Source organism: Cetorhinus maximus, chromosome 19 (assembly GCF_964194155.1).
Source record: "Cetorhinus maximus chromosome 19, sCetMax3.hap1.1, whole genome shotgun sequence".
NCBI classification, from domain to species: Eukaryota; Metazoa; Chordata; class Chondrichthyes; order Lamniformes; family Cetorhinidae; genus Cetorhinus; species Cetorhinus maximus.
The window spans coordinates 87,886,205-87,901,994 of record NC_135897.1 but is presented as its reverse complement, the minus strand read 5'-3'; positions in this window follow the sequence as shown (position 1 = coordinate 87,901,994).

Genomic DNA, 15,790 nt, shown 5'->3' with positions numbered 1-15,790 from the left:
ATTTTGAGTCCAACATGACTCTTTGAAACTTTTCTGTGAGTTTTTCCAGCACTTTCCGTTTTTATTTCATGTTTACATGAAACCTGTTCCTGCAAGAATTAAAATTGAATTGTTAAGGGGGCTGAGTGCATTAAGTTTTTTTGGAATTTGAATCACTATGACCCTGAAGAACAATGTTGGTTCAAAACCTTTCAATTAAAGTAACACTGACTTTTTTTATTCATTATCGTAGGATGCGGGCATCGTTGGCTAAGCCAGCTTCTACTGTCATCTCTAATTGCCCTTGAGAAGGTGGTGGTGAGCAGCCTTCTTGAACCGCTGCAGTCCATGTGGTGTAGATACACCCACTGTGCTGTCAGGGAGGGAGTTCCCAGATTTTGACCCAGTGACAGTGAAGAAATGGTGATATATTTCCAAGTCAGGATGACTCACGGCTTGGAGGGGAACTTCCAGGTGGTGGTGTTCCCATGTATTCGCTGCCCTTGTCCTTCGAGATGGTAGTGGTCAGGGGTTTGGAAGGTGCTGTCTAAGGAGCCTTGGTGAATTTCTGCAGTGCATCTTATAGATGGTACACACTGTTGCCTCTGTGCATCAGTGGTGGAGGAAGTGAATGTTTGTGGATGAGGTGCCAATCAAGTGGGTTACTTTGCCCTGGAGGGTTTCAAGCTTCTTGAGTATTGGAGCTGCTCTCATCCAGGCAAGTGGGGAATATTCCATCACACTCCTGACTTGTGCCTTGTAGATGTTGGACAGGCTTTGGGAAGACAGGAGGTGAGCTACTTGTCACAGGATTCCTAGCCTCTGACCTGCCCTTGTAGCCACAATATTTACATGGCTAGTTCATTTTCTGGTCAATAGTTACCCCCAGGATGGTGATAGTGGGGGATTCAGCAATGATAATGCCATTGAATGTCAAGGGGCGATGGTTAGATTCTCTTTTGGAGATGGTTATTGCCTGGCACTTGTGTGCTGCAAATGTTACTTGCCGCTTGTCAGCCCAAGCCTGGATACTGTCCAGGTCTTGCTGCATTTGGACATGGACTGTTTCAGTAGCTGAGGAGTCATGAATGGTGTAGAATATTGTGCAATCTTCAGCGAACATCCCCACTTCTGGCCTTATGATGCAAGGAAGGTCATTGATGAAGCAGCTGAAGATGGTTGAACCAAGGACACTACCCTGAGGAACTCCTGCAGTGATGTCCTGGAGCTGATTGACCTCCAACAACTGCAACCATCTTCCTTTGTGCTAGGTATACTCCATCCAGCAGAAAGTTTTCCCCCTGATTTGCACTGACTCCAGTTTTGCTCGGGCTCCTTGATGCCTCCCTTGGTCAAATGCTGTCTTGATGTCAAAGGCTGTCACTCTCACCTCACCTCTGGAGTTCAGCTCTTTTGTCTGTGTTTGAACCAAGGCTGTAATGAGGTCAGGGCTGAGTGGCACTGGCAGAACCCAAACTGAGCATCAGTGAGCAGATTATTGCTAAGCAAGTGCCACTTGATAGCACTGTCGATGACCCTTCCATTAATTTACTGATGATCGAGAATAGACTGATGGCGTGGTAATTGGCCGGGTTGGATTTGTCCTGCTTTTTGTGTACAGGACATACCTAAGCAATTTTCCACATAGCCGGGTAGATGCCAGTGTTGTAGCTGTACTGGAGCAGCTTGGCTAGGGGTGTGGCAGGTTCTGGTGCACAAGTCTTCAGTACTATAGCCGGAATATTGTCAGGGCCCATAGCCTTTGCCGTATCCAGTGCCTTCAGCCATTTGTTGATATCACGTGGAGTGAATCAAATTGACTGAAGACTGGTCTCTGTGATGCTGGGGATCTCCAGAGGAGGCCGAGATGGATCATCCACTTGGCACTTCTGGCTGAAGATTGTTGCAAATACTTCAGCCTTATCTTTTGCCTGATGTGCTGAGCTTCTCCGTCATTGAGGATGGGGTTATTTGTGGAGCCTGCTCCTCCAGTTTGTTGTTTAATCGTCCACCACCATTCATGACTGGATGTGGCAGGACTGCAGAGCTTAGATCTGACCCATTGGTTGCGGAATGGCTTAGCTCTGTCTGTTGCTTGCTGTTTATGCTTGTACACAAGTCATCCTGTGGTGTAGCTTCGCCTCATTATTAGGTATGCCTGGTGCTGCTCCTGACATGCCCTCCTGCACTATTCATTGAACCAGGGTTGATTCCCTGCCTTGGTGGAAATGGGAGAATGGGGGATATGCTGGGCCATAAGGTTACAGATTATGGATGAGTATAATTCTGCTGCTGCTAATGGACCATGAGCTATTACACTATGCAGCACATTGTTACATCAAAATGTCTCAAAGTGTTTCGCACAATGGTCTACTTGTACAATGTTGGCACTTTTATAACTGTAGGCAAATTACTTCAGAATTTACAAATCCTGTGGCAGCAGGATTCAGAGTGCTGTTACACCAAGAGTACTGGTTTGATTCCATTGCCTTTTTGAAGCGATGTGGACTATTTTTCTTTATTTTTTCATGAGATGTGGGTGGTGTTATATGATATTGTATGTGCCTGTATGCCACTGTAATGTTAAAGGTGCTCGGCAAAGCAAGGGTTAATATGGGACTGGAGAATAGCACCACCCATGGTATAATGCATAAAGTCACATGGTAATAGACTGAGAGAACAGTCTAGAGAGAACACTCTAGAAGCAGCCTACCTGCATGGGGAAGAAGCAACGCCATGCATGACAGTAACCTGGATCTGTAAATAGTTTAAGACTAACAATAAAGAGTTCATGTTTAAATGTACAAGTCTCAAGATCTCATCAATGAGATGCCACAGCCGACACCAGATTCCAACAGGTGTCACTGGCAGGGCCAGCATTTGTTGCCCATCCCTAATAACCCTTGAACTAAGTGGCTCGCTAGGCCATTTCAGAGGGAAGTTAAGAGTGAACCATATTGCTGTGGGTCTGGAGTCACATATAGGACGACTAGGTAAGGATGGCAGATTCAGATTCATGCTATCTTCTGTAAACTTGACACCATTCAAAACTCTTCTGCTCGTATTATCATGTCAATCATAACTAACTCACATCCTTCTATTTGACATTGACAGGAGGTTGTGGGGGGTGTGGTGAGACATCGAAATCTAAGACAAATTAGCCGAGAAGTTGGATTGCACTCTCAAGTCAGGACAGCCCCAGCGGCTATCTATTGCACCAGTTTCAGATTATACATGTAAGGTGTTGGTTGAGGGATATATAGTGGTATGTGCCTTTATTTACCATTATGAACATTTGTTATTTCTCTCACTTGTCACATGACTCATCATATTCTATTTGAAAGAAATGCAAACAAGACTTGCATTTCTGTGGCACCTTTCATGAAAACCAGATGTCCCAAACCACTTTAAAACCAATGAAGTAGTTTTTGAAGTGTGGTCACAATTATGATGCTGGAAGTTTGGCAACCAATTTGCACACAGGAAGGTGATAATGACCACATAAATTTTTTCTGTGATAGTGCTTGGCAGATAATTATCAGCCTGCACTTCTTTGAAACTTTGCCAACCATTTAAGCTTATCTGAGAGGGCAGATGGGCCTCTGTTTAATGTCTCACCTGAACGATGGCACCTCTGACAGTGCAGCACTTTCTCAGTGCTTCACTGCAATGTCAGCCTTAGTTTTTGAGGTCAAGTTCTGAAGTTGGACTTGAACCCACAGCCTTCTGAGTGTTACCCACTGAGCCTCAGTTTAACAAAACAATACAGTTTTAGTTGAAATATTCTCCCAGTGAGTGGTGGGTGGGGGGGGGGGAATATGAACTGACATTGCAGCACCATCTTGTCCCTCAGTGAAGGAGATCAGTCTTAAGCAGTTACATCAAGTATTCCATCCAGGAATACCTCTGGGCTCAATGTGACTAAATTAAATAATGATAAGGGGCATAGTTTAATTAGATTCACTTTAACAGCATTGTTAATCTTTGTGTTAATGCTGACCAGGGGAAAATTCCACTTTATTGAACCTATTAGTTCCCGTGTTTGTCAAACTGCTGATGAGCTGAAATCCTAAATTAATAGATTTTGACAATTATGTCCTTCGTTCTCCAGCACTGCTCTTGTTTTGCTGACAGTTCTCTAGAGATGAACCCAGCTGAATTCTGATCTTTTCTTTATGGCTAAGTCATAAACACATAATCAGCATTTATACATAGGCACACATTTAATTTGGGTTCAAGGGGATCGATATCAATGCACCAGCTTGCTATATTTACACAAATAAGTTCAATGTCATTATTCTGAATTGCTGATCCGTGAGACATGACAAAACAAGATAACGGATGGTGTTTGAGGAATGGATTGTGTGCGTGTGTGTTTGTGCATGAGTTTGTTTGTGTGCGTGTGTGTTTGTGTGCGCGTGTGTATATTACAACTGGCAGAGATCACCAAGGCAGGGTGAGGCTGAGTGCAGATTCAGATTCACACTACCTTCTGCAAACCTGATACCATTCAAAGCTCTTCTGCTCATATTATGATGTGAAACAAGTCCCATTCATTCATCACCTTGGGGCTTATTAACCAACATTGGCTCTAAGTCTAGCAAATCTCATATTTAAACTTCTCACCTTTGTGTTCAAACTCTTCCCAAGCCTCACCGATCCCCACATCTGTAATGTCCTCCAACCTTCCAAAAGCTCTGTTCCTCCAATTCCTCATCTTGCACAATCTAGGTTTCTTTTGTCCCACAATTGGTGATCATGCCTTCGGCTGTACATGCCTTACTCTCTGGAATTGCCTCCTTAAACCTCTCCACATCCCTCTCTCTTCCTTTTAAGAAGCTCCTTAAAACCTATGTCTTTGACCAAGAATTTAGTTACCTGTCCTTATATCTTATCATGTGTTTCAATGTCATTTTTGTTTGAGGTAGGTGAACAAACGGATCTCCAGGTACAAATATGTGATCAGACACTGATCTTGGGATCAAACATGAAACCAAGGGGACAGAGGATAGAAAATAAGAGGCTGCTCAGGAATACATTGGAATAGTCAAGTCTATTGGCCTTGTTAAATTAGTTTGCTACTTTTAATGTTTTATGAATCTGTGCCTCGAGATCCCTTTCTTCATCGATGTGGTAAAAATTTCATCGAACGAGCATCCACAGCCTCTTGGGGTAGAGAATTCCAAAATTCACATCTCTCTGCATGAAGGAATCTCAGTCCTAACTGTCTGTCTTCCCGCTCTGAGACTGTGATCCCTGGTGCTAGACTCTGCAGCCGGGAGAAACATCCTCACCACATCAACCTGTCAAGTCCCCTCAGAATCTTATCCATTCTTTCTAAACTCAAGAGGATGTAACCCCATCTTACTCGATCTCTCCTCATAGAAGTGTACTGAGGCTGTGCACATTGAGAAATTGAGGAATGTTCATATAGAACTGGGTGAAAAAAAAATCTTTTGGGAATTTTCAAAAAGAAATAATGCCTAATGTTACAACTGGATGAATTGGTTCAGCCTACTTCATAACAGAAAATGTTTAATTGGTGCAATTTATTTTTTGATAGATTATGTCCAATTAACACAAACTACTTTTTTTTAATGGATTTTGCCCAATTAACACAGTCTAGTTTACATTAGATATTGTTCAATTACCACAATCTACTTTGCAATAGATATTGCCTTATCCAATCCACTATTGTAATTTATATTGTCCAATTATCGTAATCTACCCTGTAATGGATGATGTCCAATTATGTTAATTCATTTTACGATAGCTAATGACCAATTATCCTATTGAATGAATCTGAATTCTCCCATTTAAATTACTGCTATCTGCTTTCAATGGTAGATGTTTGGACAGCAGTACCAGTTTTCTGATGAAGGATCCAAAATATAGGGGGCATTTTAACCAATATTTATGCTTCAATCAACATGGCTGAGAAAGATGACCTAGCCATCAGCGCATTGGTGTTTGTGGGACATCGCTCTTTGTAAATTAACTGGGTTTCCTACCCTTCAAAGGTACTTCATTGGCTCAGGAGCACTTTGGGACACCCTGGGATAATGAAAGATGCAATATAAACGCAGGGGCCTAAATTTTAGGCTGACTCAGGTCCAAGAATAAAGGCGGGCAGGTGCTAAAAATAGTGATATCAGCCTGCATGCTGGTTAGCTGGCTTGGTTCTGCCCCCGGGCCATTTTCGCTAGGGGGAGATGGGGCAGGGTGGGTGGCAAATTTATCCACCCACGCATGGTGGTTAGCCAATCAGACTTGTTAACAGCTACTTAAGGCCAATTGAAGGAGGCCGTTGTCGGTCTCTGGTGGGAGAGGTAGGGCGGGAATGGTTTAACTGCTTGCGGGCAGCTTACTGCCGATAGACCAGGGGGACCAGCACTCCAGGAAGGCCTATAGGCCCTCGCTGCCTGCCTAGGCATCCAGCTGAATGCAGCAGCTGCTGCAACCCACCCTGTAGAGGGCTCCTTCCCCATTATAGTACCCCGGCTGCAAAAGCCATTTTTAATTTCGAAGTTGGCGCGAGGGTGCCTCCATTTTGAAGCTCTTGTACTAACCTTCCATTGTAGCCTGCTGGTGCTTTCAAGCTAGAAGACCTTTGATTGGCTCTTCAGCTTCAAGGGTCCGCCTGCCATCCTTAGTTGGATGGTGAACCTCCCGATTAATTGGCTGCTCTAGAGAAAATCACAATGTGTGACTAGTTCCCAGGCTTCAAGCCCACATTTGAGCCTGAGAGCAGGGCTCAGATGCCTGCAGGGAAAACTTTGCCTCCAGTGTCACCTAATTCCTTCTTCCTGAGTCACTTCTCCCTTCTCCAACTGCTTTCTTATCTTCTGCTCTTTTGCTTTGGCTTCCATATCCTGCATTATATGCAAATAACTTTTCTTCCTGATGCATCGTCCATTAATCTTCCACGTTGACTTTTAAGCTCTGTCGATTTCAAGCAGGAGAATGGCGGATTTAAGATCAGCTCAGTTGAGCTCCTAATGAATATTGTGAGCTTTTAGCTGCAAGGGTAGTTGTCCCTTTGGGAAATAAATGCTTGAATTTGATGCCTCTCCAATTTGTAGTTACCATCCTGAAATCATGCATACTTTGAATTTAATTAGTGGTGTATTTAGCTTTGGGGAGAGAGCTCAAAGGTTGGTTGATTGAACGCAAAGATCAAACGCACCAAGATAAAAGAAATGCCAAAAGATGAAGCTCAGTTTTTAGCTACAGTAGACATAATGGAGTCTAATAATTGAGGCTGAAGATATAAGCAGCGAAGACACTACAAAGCATTGAATGATGATTACACGGAACAGTGAATATCTGTTCTATCTGAGTTATTGGTTTTCAGTAATATGATAAAGAAGCCAATGTGTAACATAGAGACTGGACATTGCTGTGAGTGAGAATGCCATTACCTTGATGTGAATCAGGCCCAAATTCATGGAATGGATATCTTCTCTTTCTACAAGCTTTTTATTTATATATTAGCAATCTGGATGTTGCACTTACATGCAGGCACAAACACACTCACATACAAACCCCCAGAGAGAGACACACACACACACAGACCCTGAGAGAGAGACACTCACACACACATACAGACTCCGAGAGAGAGAGACAGACAGACAGATAGACAGACAGACACACACACACACACACACAAACACATACACGCACAGACCGAGAGAAAGACAGAGAGAGACACACACACAGACATAGACACAGACCCCAAGAGAGTGAGACAGAGAGAGAGACACACACACAGACACACACACCGACCCCGAGAGAGAGAGAGAGAGACAGAGATAGAGAGAGGCACACACACAGACCCCGAGAGAGAGAGACAGACAGAGAGAGAGACAGAGATAGAGAGAGGCACACACACAGACCCCAAGAGAGAGAGACAGACACAGAGAGAGACACACACACAGACACATACACAGACCCCAAGAGAGAGAGACAGACAGAGAGAGAGACAGAGATAGAGAGAGGCACACACACAGACACACACACAGACCCCAAGAGAGAGAGACAGACACAGAGAGAGACACACACACAGACACATACACAGACCCCAAGAGAGAGAGACAGACAGAGAGAGAGAGACACACATACACACCCCGAGAGGGAGACAGAGAAAGAGACACACACACAGACCCAGAGGGAGAGAGATACCACACACACAGTCTAGGTAGCAAGTTGAGGTTGTGAAAGGTGTCACGTAGATGCAAGCATTTCCTTTCTTCCTTAAAAGTGGAATAGCAGGATAGATGCTACCTTTTCAACTCTGACCCAGATGGATACAATGAAGGTCTCCCATGTGTCTTCTGCCGTAAATGTCCAATGAAAGATAGACAACTTCAATCCAGTTCCTAAAGGACTGGACCTAGAAATATAGAATCATAGAATGGTAACAGCACAGAAGGAGGCCCATCGAGTCCATGCTGGCTCTCTGTAAGAACAATATAGCTAGTCTGACTCACCGATGTTTCCCTGTAACTCTATTTTTTCCCTTCAGGTGGTTATCCAATTGCCTTTCAAAAGCCATAATTGAACCTATTTCCACCAGCTCTTCAAGCAGTGCATTCTAGATTGTAGCCACTCACTGCATAAAAACTTCCTCCTCATGTCACCTTTACTCTTTGGTCAATCATTTTAATTCTATGTCCTCAGGTTCTCGACCCTTCTGCCCATGGGAACAGCTCCCCTCTATCCTGTCTAGAGTCATCATGATTTTGAACATCTCTATCAAACCTCCTCTCAATCTTCTCTTCTCTAAGTGGTACAACCCGAATATCTCCAACCTATCGAGTAACTGAAGCCCCTCATGCCTGGAACCATTGTTGTGAATCTTCTCTCTCAAGCCCTCTCCAAAGCCTCCACATGGTTCATAAAGTGTGGGGCCCAGTACAAGACAAGTACACTTGCCAATCAATTAGCATTCTCTCTTCATACAGTATAAATTGTTGTTCCCATTATATTTGGTATTCTTGCGAATTGTCCTGATGAGTGCAAGACAAAAAAAGTCTCTCTTTCTTTCAGCAATACCTAGGATCGTGTATGTTTTTAAAAAAATACTTTCAACCCCTCCTGCCAAGTTCAATGATTTGTGCACAGATACCCCCAGGTCTCTTTGTTCCTGCACCACCTTTAGAATTGTGCCTTTTACTTTATATTGCATCTCCTCATTCTTCCTACCAAAACATATCAATTCACACTTCTCTGTGTTAAATTGTATGTGGCACATGTCCGTCCATTGAAAGTCTGCTTCATTAGAGAGGCCACAGTTTGGCTAGCATCAGAGGTATGGAGTAAAATACACTTTGGTACATTCAGGAGAGCTTTTGTGGGACTCAGGCTGAGGCATGCTGTCAATCAGAAGGTCATGGGTTCAAATCCCACCCCAGAGACCTGAGCACATAAGGCAATCTGACAATCTGAGTACAGCACTGAGGGTGTGCAGCATGATTGAAGGGGTCATCTTTGAGTTCAAACATTAAACTGAGGCTCCATCTGCCCTCTGAGGTGGATGTAAAAAAATCTCATGCCACTATTTCAGTGAGAAGCTTGATAGATCTGCTTGGTGGCCTGAGCAATATTTATCACTCAACCAACATCACTAAAATGGATTATCTGGCCGTTGCTATTTGTGGGAGCTTGCTGTGCACAAATTAGCTGCCACATTTCCTACATCACAAAACAGTGACTTTAATTCAAAAGTATGCCTACACCTGTTCTTCACACAATGTCCAAACTTACCAACTGGGCTGGAGAGTCCCTAAGTAGTGATCGAGGGTTTCTTGGGTGAGCTGAGGCATTGGCTTTAATTCTATTGGGGGTGGCAAGAGTTGAGCAGGAGCCCAATAATGGGTGAAGAACCCAGAAAGGCTGGGGATGTGGAAGACCTGCCAATCTTAATGGGAAAGGGCCTTATTTTAATTCTTCTTCAGCTTCCGCCTGACCCCTTATCAAATTGACTGCATGGCCAGCGGGGCAGGTGTAGGAATGCAGGGGGCATCAGGTACCTATGGGACAAATCCCGGCACTCAGTGTGTTTGGGTTTTGAAATGCAATCATCACTGAGTGTTGCATCTGGCTTGCCATAGTCATGTGGCCTCTGGGCGTAGCCATGTTACATGCAGTTCAAAAGGCACTAAGAACATAAGAAGTAGGAGTAGAAATAGGCCATGCGGCCCTTCGAGCCTGCTCCACCATTCAATAAGATCATGGCTGATCTGCTTGTGTTTTAGATTCCATATTCCCATCTACCCCCAATAACCTTTGATTCCCTTGTCTAACAAGAATCTATTTACCTCTGCCTTAGAAATATTCAATGATCCCGCCTCCACCATCTGCTGAGGCAGAGAGTTCCAAAGCCGCACAATCCTCTGAGAGAAAAAAATCCTCCTCATCCTCCTCATCTCTGTCCTAAAAGGGCAACCCCTAATTTTAAAACAGTGCCCCCTTGTAGTGGATTCACCTACAAGTCGAAACATCCTTTCCACATCCACCTTGTCAAAGCCGCTTAGGATCTTGTATACTTCAATCAAATCACCCTTCACTCTTCTAAACTCCAGTGGAAACAAGCCCAGTCTGTCCAATCTTCCCTCATAAGACAACCCACTCATCCCAGGTATCAACCTAGTAAACCTCCTTTGAACCGCCTCCAATGCATTTACATCCTTCCTTAAATAAGGAGACCAAAACTGCACACAGTATTTGAGGTGCGGTCTCACCAATGCCCTGTATAACTGAAGCATAACATCCTTACTTTTATGTTCAATCCCTCTCATAATAAAGGATAGCATTCCATTAGCCTTCTTAATTACTTGCTGTACCTGCATACTAACTTTTGGTGACTCATGTACTAGAACACCTCGGCCCCTCTGCACCTCAGAATTATGCAGCCGTTCTCCTTTTAAGTAATACTCTGCTTTATTGTTCTTCCTGCCAAAGTGAACAACTTCACATTTTCCCACAGTAAACTTCATTTGCCAGATCTTTGCCCACTCAGTCAACATATCTATATCTGTCCACAACCTCCCCATGTCCTCTTCACAACATACTTTCCTACCTATCTTTGTGTCATCTGCAAATTTAGCTACCATGTCTTCACTCCCCTCATCTAAATCAATTGTGTAAAAAGTTGAGGCCCCAGCACAGACTCCTGTGGGACTCCTCTTGTCACATCCTGCCATTCAGGAAAAGGCCCATTTATGCAAACTCTCTGTTCTCTGCCAGCCAGCCAATCTTCTATTCATGCTAATATGTTACCCCCTACACCATGAGTTTTTATTTTCCATAATAACCTTTGATATGGGAGCTTATCAAATGCCTTCCGGAAATCCAAGGGCAGTACATCTACAGGCTCCCCTTTATCCACAGCACATGTTACTCCTTCAAAAAACTCCAATAATTTGGTTAAACATGGTTCTCCTTTCACGAAACCATGCTGACTCTTCCCAATTGCCTTGAGCTCTTCTAAGTGCCCAGCTATAACCTCCTCAATGATCGATTCTAACAACTTCCCTAGAAACCTTTGAGCATGTAGCTCAGTGGTGTTGTAGGTGAGTTGTGACCAGCTAAGGAATGGCTAATAGATATGTCTGAACAATAACTAGTTTATTGTAAGAACAACTATTTGCAGATGTTCAAGACTGTACCCAATCTCAGCCATGAGCTTTCTCCTTCTAGTTTCCTAGTCATGTGTCTCTCTCTGTTACATTATCATGTGGGCGGTACTGTTTCTCTAGATTAACTCTTTCAGCCCTGAAAACCCTAATATTACATGTGGAAGGGGACCCGTGTCGGAAATCGGGATGTGAGATTTCAGTGCATTCGGGGAGTAGTGGGGTACTGGGAAGATGGATGACAGGGCTGGAGAGGCCTAAGGATTCCTTGAGGGTCCAGGGAGAATGGAGAATCCACTCCTACTCCTCCTGGTCCACCAGGAGTTCTTAAAGGTAGCAGAACTTTAATAATTACCCTGGCCTGTCAGTGGCCACCACCATGAAGCTGCTGCCGGGCAGCCAAAAGCGCAGAACCCCTCCCCCTGTGAACACGACGTTAATTTTGACTTCATGATATTATCAAGCCTGAACTTTCAAACAATGACCATGCCCCTGCCTGTCTTCTTCATGGGACCCTCATCGGATAGCCCGATTAATTTAGGGGGTGGTAGAAATGTTAAAGTGACTGGGAAGGTGGAGGATTGGTGTCAGGGGGGGCAGAATTTTAACATTCACCCCTCTCCCACGCTGTTTTCCCTCTGGCCTGAGTAGGGAGGTGTAAAAATTTGAGCCAAACTGGCAAACGAAGCAAAATCCTCAAACAGCTCGTCTGAAGAGAGCAGTTCAGCTCCGACACAATTACGTCACAGCCTGACTACAAACATCATATTGACGCAGACGAGCTTTCATGAAACCACCACATGGCACCGTTACCTGATTAATATTTGAGTGCTTCCTCTAACCTGGCTGACCCTTTCAACACTGCTACAGACTTCCTGTGTTGAGGAAACATATATAAACATGAAAGGATCTGTTCAAAATGTAAATCCTTTCTTGCTGAAAATCTTGTATGTGTGCAAAGTTCCAAATGGGAATTGTGCATTTAAATGATCTGTCATGCCGCTTTTGAATAAGGATGTATAATCCTTCAGGGGCTTACTGGTACCTTCTCTGAATTTTGCTCTTTGATTAAGCCACCAGCAACCTCTTACTTACACAATAAACAAATGGTTTGGACAAGAAATAAATGTCTCCACAGAATATCCAAGAGAGACAATTGCAATAGCTTTGGTGCACTTTGCGAACCTGGAAAGAGCTGGATTACCTTCCTTGGTGTTCCTACCTTAGTGGCAATATCCTTGCACTAGTAATCCAGGGACCCAGGCTAATTCTCGGGGGGGGGCACAGGTTCAAATCCCGCTACGGCAGCTGGTGGAATTTAAATGCGATTAATAAAATCTGGAATTATAAGGTAGTCTCAGTGATGGTGACCATAGCAACTGTAATTGATTGTTGTAAAAAAAACCCTGGCTCACTAACACCTTTTAGTGAAGGAAATCTGCCGTCCTTATCTGACCTGGCCTATATGTGACTCCAGACCCACAACAATGTGGTTGACTCTTAACTCATCTGAAATAGTCTAGCAAGCTACTCAGTTCAAGGGCAATTAGGGATGGGCAACAAATTCTGGCCTTGCCAGTGACACCCATGTCCCACGAAAGAATAATTAAGATTCCTCAAGTGTTTATTCCCCATGAGGTAAATTTTCATCTTTAGTTCCCCTAGTTCAGCTGTAGCTCAGTGGTCAGAACTCTCACCTCTGAGATAAAAGATTGTGGTTTCACTTCAGAGATTTCAGTGCAGAATATCTAGGCTGACATTCCCATTGCAGTCCTGAGAGAATGCTGCACTGTTGGTGGTGCAGTCTTTTAGATGGGCCATTAAACCAATCTGCCTTCTCAAATTAAAAAAAAAATGTTTTATTCATTCATGGGATGTGGGCTTCGCTGGCTGGGCCAGCATTTATTGCCCATCCCTAGTTGTCCTTGAGAAGGTGGTGGTGAGCTGCCTTCTTGAACCGCTGCAGACCACGTGGTGTAGGTACACCCACAGTGCTGTTAGGGAGTTCCAGGATTTTGACCCAGCGACAGTGAAGGAATGGCGATATATTTCCAGGATGGTGAGTGACTTGGAGGGGAACTTCCAGGTGATGGTGTTCCCATCTATCTGCTGCCCTTGTCCTTCTAGATGGTAGTGGTTGTGGGTTTGGAAGGTGCTGTCTAAGGAGCCTTGGTGAATTCCTGCAGTGCATCTTGTAGATGGTACACACTGCTGCTACTGTGTGTCGGTGGTGGAGGGAGTGAATGCTTTAGGATGTGGTGTCAATCAAAAGGACTGCTTTGTTCTGAGCCATGTCCAGCTTCTTCAGTGTTGTAGGAGCTGCACTCATCCATGCAAGTGGGGAGTATTCCATCACACTCCTGACTTCTGCCTTATAGATGGTGGACAGGCTTTGGGGAGTCAGGAGCTGAGTTATTCGTTGCATAATTCCTAGCCTATGACCTGCTCTTGTAGCCACAGTATTTATATGGCTAGTCCAGTTCAGTTTCTGGTCAATAGTAACCCCCAGGATGCTGATAGTGGGGGATTCAGTGATGGTAATGCCATTGAACATCAAGGTGCAATGGTTGGATTCTCTCTTGTTGGAGATGGTCATTGCCTGACACTGGTCTGGCTCGAATGTTACTTGCCACTTGTCAGCCCAAGCCTGGATATTGTCCAGGTCTTGCTGCATTTGGACATGGACTGCTTCGTTATCTGAGGGGTCATGAATGGTGCTGAACATTGTGCAATCATCAGTGAACATCCCCACTTCTGACCTTATGATGGAAGGAAGGTCACTGATGAAACAGCATAAGATGGTTGGGACTAGGACACTACCCTGAGGAACTCCTGCAGTGATGCCCTGGAACTGAGATGACTGACCTCCAACAACCACAACCATCTTCCTTTGTGCTAGGTATGACTCCAACCAGTGGAGAGTTTTCCCCCTGATTCCCATTGACTCCAGTTTTGCTGGGGCTCCTTGATGCCACACTCGGTCAAATGCTGCCTTGATGTCAAGGGCAGTCACTCTCACCTCACCTCAGGAGTTCAGCTCTTTTGTCCATCTTTGAACCAAGGCTCTAACGGGGTCAGGAGCTGAGTGGCCCTGACGGAACCCAAACTGGACATCAGTGAGCAGGTTATTGCTAAGCAAGTGCCACTTGATAGCACTGTTGATGACCCCTTCCATTACTTTACTGATGATGGAGAGTAGACTGATGGGGTAGTAAATGTCCAGGTTGGATTTGTCCTGCTTTTTGTGTACTGGATACACCTGGGCAATTTTCCACATAGCCAGATAGATGCCAGTGTTGTGACTGTACTGGAACAGCTTGGCTAGGGGCACGGCAAGTTTTGGAGCACAAGTCTTCAGTACTATTGCCGGAATGTTGTCAGGGCCCATAGCCCTTGCAGTATCCACTGCCTTCAGCCATTTCTTGATATCACGTGGAGTGAATCGAATTGGCTGAAGACTGGCCTCTGTGATGCTGGGGACCTCCGGAGGAGGCCAAGATGGATCATCCACTCGGCACTTCTGGCTGAAGATTATTGCGAATGCTTCAGCCTTATCTTTTGCACTGCTGTGCTGGGCTCCTCCATCATTGAGGATGGGGATATTTGTGGAGCCACCTCATCCAGTGAGTTGTTTAATTGTCTACCACCATTCACAACTGGATACAAAAGATCCAAGGCACCATTTCAGATAAGAACAGGAACGCTATCTGGTGTCCTGTACAATATTTATCTCTCGATCAATGTAACTGTTCCTATTATCTGGCCATTATCTCATTGCTGTTTGTGGGACCTTGCTGTATGCAGATTAGCTTCCATGTTTCTTATATTTCCAACCGTGACTACACTTTAAAAGTACTTCCTTGGCTAATGAGCATTTCGGAACATTCTGAGATGATGGAAGATGCTAGGTAAATGCAAGTCTTTCTTTGTATTGTAGGAATGGTTGTCAGGACTTCGGGTCAGTTCTTCATTCATAGGCCCATGCTATTCCTCAAATTGTGCCCGGACCTGAATAGTCATCATTATAAGACTTTGTCAGTGAACACTGCAGATAAAAAAGTGTAGCACTATCTGTGGGGCTCAAAAGTGTGCATCAGCAGACTATTCAACAGTGGAAACATCATAGGCACATCTACTTCTGTCTTTGCCTGATGCCTGCATGCGCGCATTTATCA